Genomic DNA, 21,623 nt, shown 5'->3' with positions numbered 1-21,623 from the left:
GTGAATCAAAATATAAATCAAAAGTAGCTTCGATCGAAATTATTGATCATAACGTACACGCGTGGACTAATGCAGTAACAGTGTTTCCACGAGATCGAACTGTTAAATGTTATCCCGGAGATATGTTTGATTTTATTAACGAAATAAGTAAAATCGATCCTGTGTCAGTATGGTTATTTCAGAGTTTTAGCGACGAATAATGCATAGAGGAAAAGAATAAATTTCATCAGTTTGTAAGACCAAATGGTGTTATTTATAGAACAGATCTTCTCCACGAAAAAATGAAAAATCTTGCACTGCAATATACTGATGACACTGACGAACTACTGAGCAACTGTTTTACTGTTCCGTCAGTTGCGGCTCATTTTGCTAGAAAGAAAAATTTGTGGAAGCCAACTCGGTGTGATTTTCTCAATGACATAATATCGAGTTGTGTCGAATACGGACACGGCGAACTATGTAATACTAGACACGATCATAAAGATGTTATTTCAGTTGATATGGTTGCATGTTATCCGGGAAGTTTTCTTGGATACGGAGATTGTTCTTTGTACTTTGAGCGATTCGGTCATCCGATGCACGAGATGACACGAGTATCGATAAATGGACCATTACCGGATTTTGACCTAACTGGATTTGCTTGTATCGAGTAATTTGAAATGTCTAAAGAGCTCCATGCGATTTGTTATTCCTGGTTTGGAAAACATTTTTCAGAAAAAATGTGGGCACCAATAGTACTGTTACGGTATATGCTCGATTGTGCGATGTTAACACGGTTGATTGTAAGTGAAGCAATTATATCATACCGGAAACAAACCGAAGTTTGGTTACCACAACAAAAGGAGTATTCGGATGAAACTGATTACGAGAATAAAATTACAAAAGATCTTGGTAGAAAAATAATCGGCAAGTTTACCCAAGGAGGAGCATATGATCACAGACGACATTGTACAAGACTGATCATGGACGATGCTGAGTTAGATTTGATAATCGCTGATACAGCGAACAGAAATAGATTTATAAGTCGAGAAATAGCTTTCTTGTCAAATGGAACTAAATTAGGTACAACTGAAAGTTATATGGAAGGTGAGTCACCGCAGTATACTTATTTAAGATCTTCAATGCTCGCGTACGTTTCGATAAATCTATTATCGATGATAAATAAAGTTTCTACACTCGCTGTCAGAGTTGCTACTGATTCGTTTTATATAAGTACAAAATATTCAATACTGTTAGAAAAATTAAGCATAGGCACTTGTGCATCGTGGGGTTCGTGGAGAATAAAAAAGGAATATATACTCGATTATTCCGTATCCGCTGATAGTAGTAAATGGGGTGAGATTAGCGTCAATGGGAATTAGCATTACAGAGACCCCTGGGTCAGATTAGCGTCAAGGGAAATTTAACATGGAGAAAAATCGTGGGTCAGATTAGCGTCAAGGGAAATTAACATGGAGAAAAATCGTGGGACGGTTTAGCGTCAAAGGAATTTAAACAGGGTGGGACTTTATAGCGTCAAGGGAAATTGAACATGGGATTTTTTTTTTTTAATTTTTTTTAAAAGAGGGGTAGGCAATGGAAAGGCTATCTCTTTTCGAGAAATATGGCTGGCCCTGAAAAGGGCCTTTGGGTTTTCTTCTTCTTCTTCTGCTTCTAGTTTCTTCTTTTTCTCCACCAAGTTCTTCTTTTATCTCCAACACTCTTTCTCTTCTTTTCTTTCTTTTTTTTCTCCTGCTCTTCTTTCTTCTTCTCTTCCTCCTCTTCTTTCTTCCTCTTTTCATTTTCTTCTTCTTTTTCAATTTTTTCATTCCATGCTCTCATCCTTATCCTTTCCTCTTCATCCTCCTTCTCCTCCTTTATTTCTTTCAACAGATCACTGATGATTACCTTCATTTTTCGTAAATTGTTTATCTCCATCTTCACTCGATGGGGACTATAAGAATAGTGATCCTCGTTTAGGTTAACCAACATTTGCTCTATCATTCCTAAATTGTCGAGGACGTTTTGCAATTTTTCCATTTTGTCCATTTGGTTAGAAGCCATCTTCTTTTTTTATTCTTTGCAGAATGGTTTGAACGACGAATACTGTGGGTTCTTATACGAAAAGCGCGGACGTGAAGGAAAACATCCCCATACCTTTTCATTTCATATAATAAAACCCTAACTATACTCTCCACATACGCTAAGAAACAATTAACAAAATCCATAATCTACTATCCACACAATCGTACGTGAGCGCTTACAAAACCCAAAATATACTCTCCACATACGCTAAGAAACAATAAACAAAATCCATAATCTACTATCCACACAATCGTACGTGAGCGCTTACAAAACCCTAACTATACTCTTCACCTACGCTAAGAAACAATAAAGAAACCCATAATCTACTATTCACATACCTTAGCTCTTACAAGCACCAACACACAAACACATACCCTCACACTATCTTAAAAAAGAGTTAGTGTTTATATTCACACTACTCTACCTACACATTGGCAAATTGATGGTTATTTCTTTTCTAGAGTATTGGGTAGCCCTGAAAAGGGCTGTTTTTTTTTGTTTGGAACTTCATGGACACCTGGTTAATGGTCGCACCTTCCAGGCCTGGCGCCGCATACATATCTTATCCCCCAGTTACTTTTTACCTTTTGGGGGGAGAGAGCAGAGGCAGGATATGTCGCTTCAGAATCCCAATTTTCGCTCTCTGGGATTCTGAAATTTCTTCTTCTTCTCTCCTTTTCCTCCTCCTCCTCCTCTTCTTTGTATCTTCTCTCCTCCTCTTTGTATCTTCTTTCCTCTTCTTCTTTATATCTTCTCTCCTCCTCTTCTTTGTTTCTTCTTTCCTCCTCCTCTCTTATCCTTCCCTCCTCCACAATGGCTTCCGCGGCCAGTTCATTTAATATGCGCCTGGCATATTCCAGATGCACATGAAGTTCCAACAGTTTCTCCAGTCTCGTGTTCATTTTTGTTGTTGATCAATCAACAAGGGTAGTTGGACTGCCGAACGAGTTTCAATTTATAGTGAAAGCGCGTACGTGAAGGAAAACATCCCCCTAAAAACATAAAATTGATCTTACCTAGATCATGACCAAAAAAAATAACAACAACGCGCGGACATAAAAGAAACACTCACTCACTTTTTTATTCTACCCATCACTATTTTAAAATTTTTATAAATCACTTCAATTGACTATCCACATACTCAAAGCAATCCAATCTAACCCCTAAATCTACACCTCAAACACCAAATAAAGACATCATTTTAATCTACTATCCACACCAACGTACTTGATCACTTACAAACACACAAACTCACAAACACATACCCTCACATTTTTTAAAAAGAGTTAGTGTTTATTTTCACACTACTCTACCTACACACATTGGCAAATCGATCGTTATTTCTTTTCTAGAGTATTTGGGTAGCCCTGAAAAGGGCTGTTTTTTTTTTGTTTGCTATGGCATTCTTTTTTAGTTTCTAAGAATTCGATGTCCTCTGAGGATAGACTTTCTGGCGATAGGTCTGCTTCTTCGAAAAGAGAAGAAGAACTCTTTGGTGTCGATACGACAATCGACAAAGCCTCTGTCAGCTTCAGGTTGCTGCTGCTGTTGTTGTTGTTGCTGCTGTTGCTGCTGTCTCTGAAGTCTGTACTTCTCTGTCCATTCTTCTTTTTCCTTGTTCATTTCTTCTCTGAAGAGCTCTTCTATCAGGTCTTCAGTGATTTTTAACATTCTCACATTCTCTATTTCTTCTGGCTTCGGTATCAGACTGTGTCTGACCCTATGCAAATTCACGTAGGCTTCGTTGAGCTTAGCTAGTTTGGAGCACATCTTCGTAGGAGGATGAGTCGACAATGGATGGTTAGACTGGAAACAACCCCGGTTCTTGAAGTCAAAGCGCGGACGTGAAGGAAAACATCCCCCACACGGTTTTTGAGTCGCAACGTTTAGTGAGTGTCATGAGAGGGATAGTAAGAAATGAAAGAGCATCAATCCAACATTCTTATAGCTAAACAAAAGACAAAGGCATTTTTTTCAAAACCCAACATTTTTTATTCAAAAATCACTTAACACTAAACAACAACAACTCTAACATTTTTTAACAATAATCCAACACTAAAAGTTTCTCCACTAGGTAAAGAGGGATAACAGTCTTCCATGGTTTCTAGTAATCTAGGATGACTTCTCTCAAACTGTTGATTTCTATCGTATTATCGAATTCTGCATACAGGATGACGTTCACCGTTTCATCAGGGTCTCGGTCTTTAAACTGAATTTCCACACGAATCTGGCCGGATTTTATAGGGTGGAAATGTCCCTCGTCGCTGCCTTGGTCTGGAGTGAAATCGAAAGCCCACAAAGCGTAGCCTCCTGCATAATCCTCGTACGTAATACCGTGACTGGTATTGGTTCCTAACTGTCCGGTGGCTTCGTACAAGGACAAGTACGATCTCAAGTAATTCTTCTTTTTAAAGTCAGGTTCGAAAGGTCGGGTACACAAGGTCTTGCCATCGCGACTGACTTCGATTTTGGACACGCCAAAGTGTTGAAAGTAGAAAGGATTTTTTTTGGCAGCTCCGTTGAAGGCTGTATTCTCGACGATACCAACGATCAAACGTTTGGGTAACTGTCCTTGGAACAGATGATCTTCGATCATGGATCGCTGTCCCTTGGGAATGGTGAAGGTTTTCACTTCCACGCGTCGTATGGAATACTTGGCGGTCGTTCTGCTCAACGTCTGACTGATGTCGTTTCCCACTTTAGGTAACACTTCCACACGGCGTACGTAGAGTCTGGCTTCTAGAATTTTGGTTTTGTAACCGTCACTATCAGCCATCAAATGGAAAGCGGCATTGCTACGATTCAGTCTCAGGCGGACATCCACCCCGTTCAGCAAATACTTTTCTTGCAACCACATGTCCAAATGCAAACGATCCATCAGTTCTAAACTTGTGTCGGCTCCCGTGATTCTCTTTCTTCGTTCTACAAATCCATCATTGTTGTCTTTCTTTTCATCAGTTTCCAATATTTCAAACTTGGTAGGTTCGTCAGCTTCCCATACCACACAGGCATTGAGATGAGTGTTCTTGGCATCTATTCCGTACACGTCAAGAGATTTTCCAGGTAGGCACGATAACGGTAAGTATCCATGCTGCTACTGACCAGTTTGTTATTCAAGTACAAGTCCACTCCACTGAACAAGGAATGCATGAAATTGTTGACGGGAGCTACTGCTTCATCGTCTATAGCACCTCCAGTCTTATCTAGAGTTTTGACTTTCAGGTACAAGTAACTGCTATTCAGATCGATGTAATCTTCGGGCTGTCCTTTGATTTCAAACTCGATGGGAGCGGAATCGGTCAGTGAGGAGACGGGGTGAAATTCCACCCACTGGGATTCTTCCATCGTCATCATCGTGGGGGGCATGGCAAACAGATCCAGTTCCGTCTTGGAACAAGCGCAAGATTCTCGGTGCATCATTTTTTTTTGTCTCTTTTCTCAATAATCGAAAACGTCTAAGTCTCGAACGGTTCTTCTTTTCTTGGCCTTTCTAGCTTGAAGTCTGGTGAAAGGGTGTTTTCTTCGTCGTCTCTTTCTGCCTTGTCCTTGCTGAATGCCTGACTCGGTAGCGTGCAGGGCATTTATAGGTGTTTCTCGTTGGCCTAAAATGTCTTTGCCCGTTTGCAGCAAGACATTTTTGCCTGCCCTCATGAAGGCTTCTTTAGGGTTTTATTTGTCGATGATGACATTTTGGAGAAATTCTTTGCCTTGCGTCAGTGCCGCATCTTTCAAGTCGTGCAATCCGCGTGTCACCATCGGTTTCAACACCGGGGCCACCGAACGAAAGGCCGATTTTAACATATCTCCTAAGCCGTGTCCTCGCTGTCGAGCAACCCCTCGGTACACTGGATACATGACTTACTTACGAGTCGTGAGAGAACCTTTTTCGAAAATGGAGTTTCACCGTGACTTTTCCTTTGGTGAATGGAATATTTTGTCCCAGATCTCCTTTTATAGCAATGTTGACCGTGTCCAAATACGACTTACTGACAGGCAAATAGTGAGGATGTACAAATTCGCTGTGAACGTGGTAAGTGTTTCCACCTTCCTCGTCAGCGTTCGTGGCAGAATCTACTTTGAAAGGAATGACACGCAGTGACGGTACGGAGGTGTGTCCCACCACGTTGTACTCCACCACATCGGAATACACGAACATCAAATTCAGTCCTTGGTTCAGTTCTACCGGGGCACGAAATAACTTGCTAAAAGACTCGTTGTCGTAAACGATGGGTAATTCGTTTTTCTTGAGCATGGCCTTTCTCATGTCCATGTCTCGGCCCAACATGTCAAACAATTCAGGACAAAATAAAATGGACACGATTTTACTTCGTTCAAATTTCATCAAGAAGCGACGAGCTGCTTTGTGGTACTCCATGGTGACACTTTTGTTGACATGCTCCAAAGCTTTCAGAAACACGACATTAAACCTGGAGGCTATGGTGCTGACCAAATGTTGACCACTAAAATAATAGCCTGGGGGAATGAACAAGTGATAGGTGGTGTACTTTTGTGTACGGGTTTTCTTGTCATATTTGACATTGCTATCCATCCACTGTTGCATTTGCTCGTCATGAACTTCCACATCAAAAAAATTTTGATTGGGAAGGACATTGAGGACTTGGGTCGGGTGAATCATTTCTACTAAAGCCACTTCCCAATGGGCTTCGTGATCTAACTGGATGGCTTGAGGTAATTTGGCCGTGTAACAGCACAACGTGTTCTTGGGAAACACCTCCATGGAACTGTCACTGGGTAAAGTTAAGTAAAATTGGTTTTGGTGACTCATAATTCCAGAGTTCTGTGGCTGTCCGAGGGGATATTACTGGACGTCAGAGGCGTGTCTCCGTCTAAAATGGTGTTCTGATTGTGGTTGAAGTGGTGACTGGCACTGGCACTGGACACAAGGTTCCCGGGGTTCCCGTTCGAGGAGAATTTCAGGGAGGGATTAGGAAGCAGGTAACCGATGCAACTGCTCAATAAAATGGTCCACAATTGTTTGTCTCCTTGTTGCAAACTCAAATTGGCAACGGCTGCCCCGATGACACAATACACCACGAAGATTTGGCAGAAAAAGACGATTTGCGTTTTAGGCACACGTTCTCCACACCACACCCACAAGAGTTGTTTTTGTAAATCTTGCACAGAAGAACTAGGTGAAGGAGGAGTGGTCGACGTAGCTGCGTCTGCTGTGTGAAAGGGCATGATGGTCACTTCTTTTTATAGTCGATGACTTGCGAAGCGTCGATCCAAGAATCAAAACTGGGTGGATATCCTTTCCAACGTACTTTGACTTCTTTGACACGTCGTTTGCCTACTTTACGGGTTCTGCGTTCGAGAATGCTTTCGATGTCGTACACGTCGTCTTCTTTTTTGGTGACACGTTGTAACTCGGGCAAATAAAACGTTCCTTTGAGCACTTCTCCGTTCATGTCTTCCAATTTATAGACGGCAGGATGACGGCCATGCACTCGTCCAGTGACGCGAAACAATTCGGTCGTCCAGTTAGGTAAGTAACCTTTGTCGAAAGTGCGTTTGGTTTTGCCAATGCGCACCCAATCTCCTACGGCCAACTCTCCACTTTTCTTGGGGACAGCCCTCGTCGGGGACGTACCAAACAGACGCTCAAACACCAGCACTTCGTTGTCGGGAGTCACGTCTTGCGGGGCACGTCCGATGCTTCGATGGTAAGATTGGTTGTACGCTTGCACCAGGTGCGGTAAGATGTCGATGTACTTCAGAGTGTGGTGATGCGTAAAATATTTCCACATGCGTTCTTTCAAAGTGCGTTGAAAACGTTCCACGATGCTGGCTTTGGTTTCGGGATTCTCGGTGGTAAAAAAATGAATGTCACGTTTCTTTAATTCTTTTTGGAAAGCTTGGTTCAGAAATTCGGTGCCTTTGTCCGTTTGCCATCGAAGAGGGTGACGACCGCTTTGTTTCAACACCCGTTGCAGGGCTCGCACTAACTCGCTGCTCGATTTGGAAGTCAAGGGCACGACCCAGGCAAATTTGGAAAAGACGTCGATGACACAAAACAAATATTTGTAGCCACGATTGTAGCTGGCCAAATGAGAGACATCGGCTAAATCGGCTTGCCATTGATGATCGATGCCTTCCACTCGGGTGCGACTTCTGGCAAACTTGCGTCGAATGGGTTTGTGTAAAGTGTAGGTAGCTTGTTCTTGTAACCATCGTTGCACTTGAGGTAAACGGAGACTTTTCAGTCGAGTTTTGGCAGCACGATACAATTTTTGAACTCCTGCGTAACCTGCAGGATGGGAGGGATCGTAGTAAATGCTGGCTAAGACTTTTTCCATTTTTTTGTGTTGGTTGGTGTGTCAATAAGACACCCACTCTTGGAGGATGCTACTCTTTTTCTCTTGGGGTATTTTATTGGATTGCAATGCTTTGCGTGTGCGGCCAGCAATAGGTGTCGAAGAGGAGAAGGATGTCTGAGCGGGGGATATCGGTTCTTGTTTCACTTCTGTCTTCACTTCTGTCTTCACTTTCTTTTTCTCTTGTGAGGAAGAAGGGGTGGCCATCATCTTTTTAATCCATCCAATTCTGAAGGTAGGTGGTGTTGTTAACTTGCGTACTTTTTCTGGTGGAGTTTGAAACCCTTCCTCTTCTTCTCCTTTTTCTGTCTTGGTCACGGATACTGGTGGTACTGGTACTGGTACTGGTACTGGTGATGGTGCTGGACCTTTCATCAAGGTCTTAAAATCTTTCAGAGTGGGTAGAGCTGTTTCGTCTAAAGCTTTCTGGTGAAAGAGTTGCAGTCGTTGCAAGAGTTGACCGTACTTTTGCGATTTTTCTGTTTCGGACAAATCTTGGCGATCCATCAAGGACTGCAATTCGTGTTGTAACTGGGACATCTCGCTCAAATTGGGATTGGGAGGTAAATGCGGGGTGTGTTGTTCTTGCCACCGATGGTATTCCATCCATCGTTTGTAAGGCACTAAAGCTAGTTTTCGTCCTTCCATGGGGTTGTCAGGGGTCGATTCTGAGATCTTGGAACTTCCGAGGCCTTTTTATCTTGCTCCCACCAGTCCTCCCAACATGGTTCCCAAGACTCCTTTCAGTATGGGGCCTAACAAGAGAGGTAAAATACCTCCACGTTGCACTAACATCTTCTTTTTTTGACGAATGGGAATTTTCTTTTGAACCATTTGGCGAAGAACGTGACGATGTTTGCCTAAGCATTGTTTCTGGTGTTTGGACAAAGGGATCGTGCCTTTCAAAACGTTCAGACAACATTCGCACACGGTATCGATGACCTCTTTGGAGGTTGTTTGAATGAGTTTTTTCGTAGGGGTGGAGAAGCTTTGGACAGGACAGATAACATGTCCCCATGTTTGGCTAAACGTGGTGGCAGTCCTTTCCTTTTCTTTCCTTGGGGTTTTCTGGAGGGTGACATCTTTGAGTCTTCAGGAGCACCAAAAAACACTGATACCCTACTTGGTCACAGGCCTTTTTTATACTGGAACGCGTCGCCACTGATTGTCTTTACGTCGTATTAGTTTGAGGACAGGCATGACACGTCGTGCAGGGGTACGTAACGGACTAAATCGAGCCAGTTCTTGCTTGGACAAATCCAGTAAACTTTGTAACATGCCCGATCTTTCTTGAACTTTGATTTTGGGAGAAGGTACTTTGTGAGCAGCAGCCACTGCCACTAAATTGGAAGGTCCTGCCACAGGGGAAGTTCTTTTGGGGGTCATCAACGGAGAAGTTCTTGGTGTGATCAACGTCTCCAAGTACTCTTCAGTTCTGGGTGTCATTAACGGAGAAGTGGACAAACGTGAAGCTGCCGGAGACGCAGTCACCGCCGTGGCAGGTCGTGGTTTGCGAGTGTAAGGTTGCGTCCTGGCCGAAGTGCCTCTCTTGCGACTAGTTTTCTGTGGACTTTTCTTTTTCTGGGGGCTTCTTTTTCCAGGGTGGTGGTGTCTGGTCAGAGGAGGGTCCTGCCACTGGAGAAGTTCTCCTTGGGGACCTGGTCTTTTTCTTCTTGGGGCTTCGTTGGACTTTTGTCTTGGTTATAACTTTGGGGGCATTAGGATCCCATCTTAAGAGTGAGCGAATGATGACCCCTCCTAGAGTACCGCTCCCTCCAGGTTTCAAAATGATTTGTTTTTTGGTTTGAGTGTCGATGCGGGGATCGGCCAGTTGGACCAAAGCTACTTTGTTTCGATCGAAAAAGCGTTTGGTTTGATGAGGAATCTGAATGATTCCTTGGAGTAATTGACGTGCCGTCACCGTGAACCATCGTAAGACTTCTTTGAGACTAGCTTCTAAGACACGAGCTCGTGTTTGTGGATCTTTTTCTCGACTGATGCCATACAAGGCACGAATCAATTTGACGGGAAGATGCGACTGAAGGGACTTCATGTTCGCACTGAGAGTGAGACAGACGAAAAAGGGTCTGAGGTTTTTATAGATTTTTTATGGGGAGTGAAATGAAGTCGAGGACGGAGACGTGTACAGGACAGGCCCTCCGTCTTGGCACCAGTGGTGAAACAAGTGGGTACGAAATCGCAAATCCTCGGGGGTCGTAGGTTTCAAATCGACGAGTAAATAGGCGTGTGGAGTTTGAGTGGCATCGTCGTACGCCTGAGTCAGCCAAGGCGTTCCTAACTGTTTGGCTAACACTTGCACTTGCGATTTATCTCGAGGGCTTTTAAACAAGACCACGTAATGCGCATTGAGACTGATGGTGCGATGGGCTTTACTTTGTTGAAACAAATTTTGGGTGATGTAAACGACACTGGCATTACGGTGATGCCCTTTGCGCGTGAACCACAGTTTAATTTCTTCTTCGTCTTCTCCTAACATGTCGTCGAAAATGACCAAATGGGTTAGACGGGAGTCAGAGACGATGCCATCGTCTTCTTTAGGAATGCCTTCCACAAACACGATGGAATCGCCTTGACTTTCTCGCAAGAGGCTGTACGCCGATTGCCACTCTTTGTAACACCACACGATTCGTTGAGGGGGTCGATCGATCAAATGATGTTTATGTTCGATCAAACGTTTGACGAATTCGGTTTTGCCTGAACCGCTAGGTCCAGCAATGAGCATGTTAAAGGGATGGCGAAGATACAAAGCCTCCCAACTGGCACGATCTAAGTGTTCGTCGATGACTTTGACAGTAGAGGAAGAGGGAGTAGAGACAGCAGAGGTAGCCATGGTGTGAGAAATGTCACTTGTGACACGAAAAACAAACAAGACAAGAGTTTATATACTTTTTCAGAACACGTTTATTGAATGTTTTTTTTCAAACATGAATACGAAAGACAAAAATACATAAAAGCCAAAGGCTTAAGTACAAGAATAAAAGGCACATGATAACCATGAACGTGGAATAAACACAAGTGTCTGTACAACATGTTTTGGGTAAAGTTCTAACCAGTTCTATAGTAGGGGGTAAGGTCACACAAGTGTCCTCCCGAAAGGGTCTTTCAGGCCTGTCCACGACAGTCCTGTCCTGGGTGACGGGTTCTTCTGGCACCGTCACTAACACAGGTTGAAAAGTAACTTTTTTCCTTGAATAACTCTCGTGCATACTGGGCCACCTCTTGTGTCCAAGCCTCAAAACCCTGGTCTCGGTGATGTCCAACATTTGACTCCTAACCAATCTGGTTTCTTCTTCGTCAACGACATGGTAAGTTACTTCAATGAACAATGAACTATCGATCTTGCCTAGGGTTTCCTTTTTATATACAGACCAATACCGACGTGACCGTACGGTAAGGTGAAGTGATTGGGAAGTCGCACTCGCTTCTGGTATACAATTTGATAGACTTTTTCCAAGGGTCGACTGACGATGTGGTGAGTGGGTAAACGTACAATCTTGTTCGGTTGATAGGTGGTCACTTTAAAGTTTCCATCCTCTCCCGATTGCAAGGCTTCTTTCAATACCCCAAAGTTGACCACTCGACTGGTACGATGATTCAGAGTCAGTCCTTTCACTTTGCACGTCGTGTGCACTTCTCCTTGTTTGTCCCGGTATTCGTAGCCGTAATTTTTGGGACCACCACTAACGAAACTTAGAATCTTGTCGTCGGGATGCTCGTCTGTCCAGGCTCCTAAACGGTCTCCTTCGATGTCAGGGTGCTGTTGAATCGGGTGATGGATGTAAATGCAACTGTCCGTGTCAAAGTACAGGACGCGTTCTTCTAACAGTTCTAAAGCTTCATACAATTTTAAGCGAGCATGAGCTGTCACGTAAGCCGCAATGATGACATTTCCAAAAGGGTCGTCTTGTACAAAGTCCAGATCTTCTTCGTAATTGACCAAGATCAAATCCTCTCGAACGACGTCCACGTGTTTCATGTATTTGGTTTTGTCGTGAATCATCTGGAAGTAGCGGGAAGGTTCTGTCAAATATTCCGTCTTGGGTAAACACGGTCGTTGTGCCATTTTACCCCACAAGCAATTTAACATCACTTTGGCAAACGATCGCCTGCCTTCGTTTTTTTCGATGTGGTCTAAAGAGATGCCTTCTTGTGCATAGTATTTCTCTTTGAATTGTATTTGGTCTTCGGGAGTGTGACACCAGGAGGGATAGCCGCTGGCTTCTTGTTTCAGTTTCAAAAAGGCATCCACGTAGTCTGCGAAAATGCCTTTCTGAGTAGGGTCACCCTTGTGGTACTGTTGTGTCTTGGGAAAGTGGCAAATTTCGTACACTTCTAACAGTTGTCCAGAGCTTTGAACAATTCCACGCTGACCCAGGTTCCCGTCAAGGCACGTTCTTCCTGGCTGTGATGGCAAGGTTGGTCCTGGTTGCACGTTTCGGCACAAGTACGGCACAAGGGAAACATCAGTTTGCCTTGACAATGGTGAGGTAAGACGGGATGGTATAGGTTCGTGGGAGGCAAAACTTTACACTTGATCAAGCCTTTGTATTGTCGAATGTTTTTCAGGTCGATGTGTTCCGTCAACAATTGCGGGTGCCCTACAGGAAAGCGACAATATTTGCACACGTAGGGATACAGCGAACACACGTCCAAGTATTTGATTTCTTCTCCTTTCTCTTCGTCGGCTTGGTACAGCAAACAGGTGGCATTGGTCCTTCCTCCGTACAAACTATCCCTCGGGTTCAGGGGGTCCATGAACTGGTAACTTTCCACGAGGCGTTTAAACTCGGGATCGGTTTTCAAACGGTGATCGTACTCGTGTTCCCACATTTCCACCACTTGGTATCCTTGCTGTTCTAACTTTAGGCGTCGCTGACAAGTGTCCTGGTACAAGTCTTCTATGGTTCGTTGCAAAAACTGATTTTTAGTGTCACGGTCAGGGTAACAGACGGGACATCCGTGAAATAAGCAACCGTTAAACTCGTACACGATCTTGGGGTTTTCTAAGTCCCAGCCATCGACCGAATACGTTCCGATGGTCTTTTCGCCCCCTCCGTTGCGGGCATGCTGAATCCATTTGTCTTCCTTGTCGCACAAGTAATGTAACCAACCGAGTTACATTGACCATTTGACCGAGTATTGACGCTTGACATAGTGGGTCGTTTGAGGACTGATGACAGCCACGGTGTTTTCAGGCATGAATCGTTGGCGGTACACTAAGGAACATGCTTTGGCAATGGTGCAAGCTTCTTTCAAAGGATCGACCCCTCCGTGTTCCATGAACAGTTCTCTAAATTTTCCACAGCAACGACGTAAAATGTCCACGTCGGAACGACAATACTTTAACATTTCTTCCTGAAAGTCGAAGGGGTCAGAGGTATGAGCCTGGTACCAAGCGTAGAAAGCTTCTCGTTGTTCGGTACGCATGTTGTCGGGGTCGTAATAGTGAGCCTCAGGTAAATGGGGTAGAACGGCATGTTGATTGGCTTCCGTATTGAAAAAGTGTGGAAAGTACCCTTTAGCCATTTCTGTCATTCCAAACGTTTTAGGCATTCGACTCAAAGGCATGGCTAAGTAACTCATCGAATCTTTAAACTGTACTTGTCCCACTTGCATGAAAATGATTTTGGCTCCGTTCAAAGTGACTTTAGGACGTTTGGTGCCTTGTTCCGTATAGTATCTGAGAAGAAACTGTCCATCGTATCCGGAGAAATTGTGAGCCATCACCGTGGCATGACGATGACAATCTCCGTAACGTTCGATGTCCTCTTGGCTCCACGTCTTGTCGATGGGGTCTAAGACCCATCGGGCAAAATCGGCTAACGTGTTCGGTCCCCGAAAGATTTTTTCACGCCCTCCGGGAATCTTGCTGCAGTGAGGGCAATGACTGAAGATAGGTTCTTGAATGCACTTCTCGCACGCTCGATGAGCCACGCAGAAATTAGGAATGTGAATGCCGGTCTCTTGCATGCATTCGAAATCGAAAAAGATGAAATTGCCTTTCTTCTTGTGACCGTCCTCTTTCTCTGGTGGGGGTAGGTATTTTTGCACGTAGCATTGGTGTTCCAAGTCCACGATACGGTGACAAATGTGACATTTTTTTTCTCCTGAACATACGTGTGCCTTGGTACTATTGGTACGTATGCCTTGTCTACACGTAGGGCACAATCTCAAGAGTTGACAAGCACATTTCTGCTGTGAACCTTGCGTCTTCAGGTGTTGTTGGTAACAGGTAGGACTGACAAACGTGCGCAAACAAGTCGAACAAGGCACTGGTCCTTCGCTCAGACAGGGTGGACAGGCCAAACATCCTGGGCATTTCATTCCACAATGCTTGTGTTGCTCTCGATTGTTATAACCATAGTCACATTTCTCACAATAATAACTGTATCCCAGGAATCCAGTGATACTGGTAATGGTATCGAAATGGTCATCGTGATGATAGACATGAATGTATTTTCCATCCTTAAAATCTTGGCCTCGAAACAACAGAGTTCCACGCATTTCTTGAGGGTGCACTTTCAAGGTGTAGCGTGGAGCTAGGGCATCTTGCAATTTTTGCATCTCAGGAATGCCACAGGGTGTGTCTTTGGACAGTCCGGCTTGTTGTAACAGGAGTTCTGCTTCATTTCGTTGTTTGGCTTGGTCGGATTGTTGAATAGTTTTCCAGGTTCTTTTCCATTCTACCGTGTCATTCTTGTTGGCATAGGTTCGTCCCACCACGATGGCACGGGTTAAACACATCTGGTCTTGAGGGTTGTTAATTCGGACGAGACTCTTTTTGGTGTTGCGAAGGTCGTCCACCAATAACATCTTTTTGCATCCAGTTCCTTGAGGAGGAGAGACGTGGGCCATTTTCAGTGTGGCTTTACCATCGGTGATGTCAAACTGGTCATTAGATTGTTGCACCTGTTGTATCTTGTCCATGACTTTGGAAGGGGTCAGTTCTGCGGGTCTGCTAAACTCGATCCAAACAGGGGATTTCAAACCGTCGTGATCTATGGATAGTGTCAAGCGATCGACTTCTTTGGCTTGACATTGTCGCTTGAGTGCGGTGAGCAAAGAATCCCACATCTCGGTGATAAACCCTTCTGCTTTCTCCAAGGGTACGTCGGCCTTGAAATCTTTAAACTTCACCGTGTAGGTGTAAGCCGTGGTTCTAAATTTTCTAGAGGAGCGCTTTTCCGTTTCTCGAATGGAATAGTACTTTTCAGGGTTGACTAAGGGTGGTGAACTTGGTTTAGAGGGTTCGGATTCTGGTTCACTCATGTCCTCTTCAAAATCACTGGCATGAATTTGTGCCAAGATTTCAGCCCTGGTACGAGGCGATAGATCACGTTTCTGCCTCTTACTTTCTTCTTCTTCTTCTTTCTTCTCGAATGAATGGGATCGTTTCATCTTGAGTGCAAAACGTCAAATGACTCAAGTTCAAACACCATAGACTAATTTATAGTCTTGGCAAACCAGCGTATATAAAAAGGGTGTGTGTCTTGTCCTTTCACTATTCATTTCACTCTCAAGCCGAGCACAACGATGGAAGAGACTACCCAGATGGAACGTTTCGTCAGAGCTTTGCGAGGGGTCATTAGAAAATTCTCTTCAGACCAGCCGACGGACTACTCTCCTTCCTTTCGAGATAAAAGTCAAGATACTTGCTATATCTGTCAGAAGAAAGGGCATTGGTCTTCAGAGTGTCCAGACCGTCAAAAAAGAAAAAAAACAGGGGCTAAAAAAGACAAAAGTCAAGATACCTGTTATTATTGTAAAGAAAAAGGACATTGGTCTCCAGATTGCCCAAGAAAGAAACAAGAGGAGTCAGAAGAAAAGAAGGATTCTTCAGAAGAAGAGAGGGATTCTTCGGAAGAAGAGAGGGATTCTTCGAAAGAAGAGAGGGATTCTTCAGAGGAAGAAGAGGAAGAAAGAAGACAATTCTATTTAAAAGAGGCAAAGAAACAGGAGAAGAAAAGAAGAAGGGAAGAAAATGAGGAAAAAACGGTGAAGAAATTCAAAAAACAGAGAGACTAAATAAGGAGAAAGAAGAAGTGTACGAACTTTTTAAAGTGTTCTGTGGTGAATTGTGAATTGGATTGTAAAAAATGGATAAAAGAATACATGAATGATATAAGGTAAGTGTCTTTGAGTTTTGATTTTAAAATAAGAAGCTAAACTCAAGCACTCATACACAGACACGTACTATAAGGGTAAAATGGGTGGGGTTTATTTTTGAGTTATTGGCAAATTGAAATTGTATTTCTTTTCGAAAAATGTGGGTGGCCCTGAAAAGGGCCTTTTTTCTTTATGGTGTAGGAGTGAGTTTAACCAATCAACTTTAACTGCCTTAAGCCTTTGCCACGGCCAAGGCCTACTTCTGATGATTGGGTTGAAATCACTAAGGGTGGTACGACAGGCTTAGTCACAGGGTTGGCGTGTTTAGCTCGGGAAGGTCGTATTCTCTTCGGTCGTGATAAAGACGTCTGATACATTTGTTTCAGACTTCTTAACTCCGCTAAAATGCCCAACAGTACCGTAGCCGTTTGATTTTTACCCTCTTGTTTCTTTGCTGCTACTTCTTCTTGCTGTTGTTGCTGTTGTTTTTTCTTACCTCTTCTTGTTGCTGTTGCTGTTGCTGTAGGAGAAAAGCTTGTTCCGCTTCCTTTTGTCGTTGCATAAATTTCTCCAATTCTTCTTTCTGTCTCTGTCTAAAATTCTCCACTTGCGGTAATGAAGAAGGTAACGAAGGTTCCGGAACAAATTCTTGCGAGGTAAGAAAATCCACAAAATCCCAATGTACCTCTTCTGAAAGTAAGTCCGGGTTCCCTTGGACAGTCTCCCCTTCTGGTGCACCCCAATGGATCGTTTTCTGAGTTTCGTCATGTTGAATCACTGTCGCATAGATTGACTGCACACAAGCGCTAACGAATCTATATAGACCACGTGACGTCACAGACTGCTCTCTTCGGATTGGATGCGAGCTGACTGAATTTTGTAACGCGTGTTCGGATTGGTGAATGAATTCAATCCGTTTCAATCCTTCCTGTACCTATAAATAAGCGCAGTTCACTGCATTGATTCACCTATTCTCGTCGCTTCAAGATGTGGACCACAGTTGAGTCATCCACCCTTGTGTCTTCCATGATGTTTAGGACGGACATGCTCATGTATGTCAGGTCCAAGTGGACTGTTGTTGATAGGACAGATACTAGTCAATGGATGAGGAGAGTTTACATAGAAAGACAAGGATGTCTCAAGAGGGTACTTGTGTATGGACCGGCAGTTAGAAGGAGTTTAAGAAGAAGAAGAAGAAGATGTGACAGATGCCATCTATGTTAATATTAATATTAACATAAACCCAAAGGCCCTTTTCAGGGCCAGCCATATTTCTCGAAAAGAGATAGCCTTTCCATTGCCTACCCCTTTTTTAAAAAAATTTAAAAAAAAAAAAATCCCATGTTCAATTTCCCTTGACGCTATAAAGTCCCACCCTGTTTAAATTCCTTTGACGCTAAACCGTCCCACGATTTTTCTCCATGTTAATTTCCCTTGACGCTAATCTGACCCACGATTTTTCTCCATGTTAAATTTCCCTTGACGCTAATCTGACCCAGGGGTCTCTGTAATGCTAATTCCCATTGACGCTAATCTCACCCCATTTACTACTGCTGATGTTGCGGTTAAAGATATTTACCTGATAAAATCAGGCAGAAATAATCAGATATCTTCTGCACCATCGGTATACGATCCAATAACCAGAAATAAAACGGTTTATCTAAACGGACCTGGAGTTGTGGTAAAACCACTCGAGCGATCGAACTATTTCAGAACTCGGATATGATCGTGCTGACACCTTCACACAGACTCGCGAGAGAGATGAAACAACGAGGAGTACAATCATGTACTTATCATAGCTTCTTCCGATGGAAGGGTGATGCATGGACATCTTTAAGGATAGGGGAAAAATATGTTCCGAGGATTATAATATGGGATGAAATATGCACGGTGCCGTTAGAAACATTAAAAACGTTTCTAGATTGGTTGTTAACAAGAAATACTGCTGTAATACTGTGCGGCGATCACGGTCAACTACCACCGTTTGTTGGACTATCTCCACATGATTGGCTAAAGAATTTTGTCGATTACTATGAAGAAATAACTGATGATCATAGAGCGCTTGATGCAACGTTGAAGGAATTTAAAAAATTAATCAGACTACAACCGAATAAAATTCAGTGTGAAGTAATGCGTGGAATAATTCCAGAAACACCCATGAACGACTTTCTACAAACGTGGCGACCAAATGATCTGATAGTTGTAAGTAGAAAGATAGTTCGTGATACACTTCAACGGAAGTTGTTTCAGTTACAACGAGAAAAGTTTCCGACGCTGCCGGTGCCGTTGTGTTATCGACCAGCTGATACACGGCGGCAAAATATTGACGTTGATATACCAGGACACACCGAGTCAAGGAAACAGAATTTAGTATTAAATGATATTATTACAGTTGATGTTGATGTTGTTGAAGATGCATTATCGTTGAACAAATCTCCGTGGACAGTAGGATATGCAATGACAATACATTCATCTCAGGGAATAACTATTACCGATACAGTTGTTTGGATTATAGATGATCGTATCGAGTGGTCAAACTTAGTTTATCTCGCAGTGTCTAGAGTCAGAAAAATATCTCAGCTGAGACGAATTGTCCTGGACGAGTCAGTGACTAGTGATGATATTGACGGTGACATAATAAGAAAAAAATTAGCTGGTTATAAACAATGCGATAAAAAAATAATCGAGAATTTGATTTTGATGTTGAATTTTTCAACGCGCTGAAACAACAACAGAATAATAATTGTGCAAGTTGTAATTGGATAATGTTATGGCGGTATTTAAAAAATAATCCAAGACAATTACCGTAGATAGAAAAAATAACAATCTTGGTCATACACGAGAAAATAACATGTTGACCTGTCTTGAATGTAACCGACGTCGCGGCGCTGGCACCAGTGTTAGTTAAGTGATTTGGGTGGTAATTGTGTGCCCTCGGGAATTACTTGTAATTGTTCACGTACAATCCACGTTGAGGAGCAGTTGAATCCAGTCTGTAGATTGCGGGTCTACCTGAGGATCTTGTCATGGTGGATATCTTGTGTGTGGTAACACTCCAAATAGGATCAGTCGCTCTTTTTTTACCACCTTCGAGTTCACCGGGCTCATATAAATACCTGACACTGGTATTACCTAATACTGGTTGCGCTGAAAGATCACGTCGTTGTGTAGTTATACATCTTTTGTGACTGCGCTAATAGGTTTCATGTTGGTCGTTCGAGTTACTTCATTATTTAACGCGGCTATCACACTTGGTAATCTTGCAACCCATTAACGAGATCTCGTATCCTGAATAAATTCCTTCGCGTATTGATATCCAAATAACCGCTCAGCGAGTGTTCGATTAAATTGTTCAACACTTACCTGATCACGATGAATCGCAGTATGTCATCGTCGTATTTTGGTATTATGTTGCTTCATCAACGATGATACTGGACCAAGAAATTCCTTACCAGGATCAACCTGTAGCAGCTGTGGTTTAGCATCGTAAACCACCTCGTTGATAAATTCGTTTAAAAGCATCAGCTACCTCAGATGCTGTTTTCGTTGATAGCGGTTCTGCATCTTTGTATCTACTTGCAACGTCAATGACAGTTAACGCGTATTTGTATGTTCGACGACGACCATTTTTAACGGTATCATGTGGTAGAAATAATATATCAGCTTGATGAACTTCATTAGGAACACTAACATCAAAATGTGCAAATCGAATTTGCTTAGGTGGTGGTAGATACATTTGCCATATTGCTTGTTTGGATAACCACGCTTTAGCAGTAGAATGTTAAACCGCTGCTGCATCAGCAAGTTTACTAATTGCTGCTTTACCTTTCCAGTATCCAATTGGTGAATAATAAATCGATTCCATTTTATATATTACCAGCCCCTAGTGCTAATTTACCTTTCATCGCGGATCTTACTAACCAATTAGCTAATTTTTCTTTGATATTTTTATTTTTTATAGAATTTAGCGCATGAATTAATTTCACATCTGCAATATGCCTATGTTGTAGATCATTACTTTTATACGCAACATCATGAGCATGACATGCTTTATCAATAGCATTTATTGGTTCCTCGCCTGGTTTTGGTTGATCTTGATTATCAAGCCTGATATCGAGTCGAGTACCAGGACAGCAATAATTATATCCTGGTAGATGTTTTTCTCCTGGGTATTTAGCCCACGGAGTTCCCGGTAACTTTGTTAATTTTGCTGCAATATCACCTCCTCGTTGCTTTTTTTTAACGCTGACTTTGCCCCTGAATTATCACCGGGAATAAATTTAAATTTCTTTGTACCACACCGCGTACACTTGCCCGTAACCGCTGATCTGTTATTTTTGTGGTAATAGTTGTTAGTGTATCCGTCGGGGTACGCGTCCTGCACTTCACACAATATAAATCCATGGATATTTTATACAGCATGGATATAATTGATTTCTCAGCGACAAAAAAAAAACGAGAACCTGTCAAGCACCATCCTGCGTTACCAAATTCCATCAGAATGATAATAGTAGGACCATCTGGAAGTGGGAAGACGCAGTTGTTACTTAATCTTATAATGAGATGGTTAAAGTGGGATAAATTGTATTTGGTAGCCCCGTCAGTTGATGATCAACGATGTTATGATGTACTTAAGGATTTTAATGAAAACGCGCGAATAGATAAAGATAACGATGCTATCGAGTTTATAACCGATATTGATGAAGCACCATCAGCAGATTCCATAGACGGATTTATTAATAATTTAGTTGTATATGATGATGTGATGCTGGACAAACAATCAAATCCAGCCAGGATTTTTTCTCGAGGTAGACATAAAAACACCGATGTTATTTATGTTACTCAACGATACACACAAATACCAAAAGTGATCAGAGATAACTGTAATATTTTAGATGTGTTTAATGGAGTTGATACACACACGTTGCGAAATATTCATCAAACTTGGTGTAGCGGTGACATGGATATAATTAAATTTAAAAACTTCTTTTCACGAGCGCAAGCTACTCCGCATGGATTTATAACAATAAATTTGCACGATCCTAGAACAAAATATCGTATTGGACTTGATAAATTATTTGGATAAATTAATAGCAG

The sequence above is a fragment of the Sinohyriopsis cumingii genome, chromosome 1, assembly GCF_028554795.1.
Source record: "Sinohyriopsis cumingii isolate HCF-2022 chromosome 1, ASM2855479v2, whole genome shotgun sequence".
NCBI lineage: Eukaryota > Metazoa > Mollusca > Bivalvia > Unionida > Unionidae > Sinohyriopsis > Sinohyriopsis cumingii.
The sequence above is the reverse complement of the archived record's forward strand: the minus strand, read 5'-3'. Positions refer to the sequence as shown.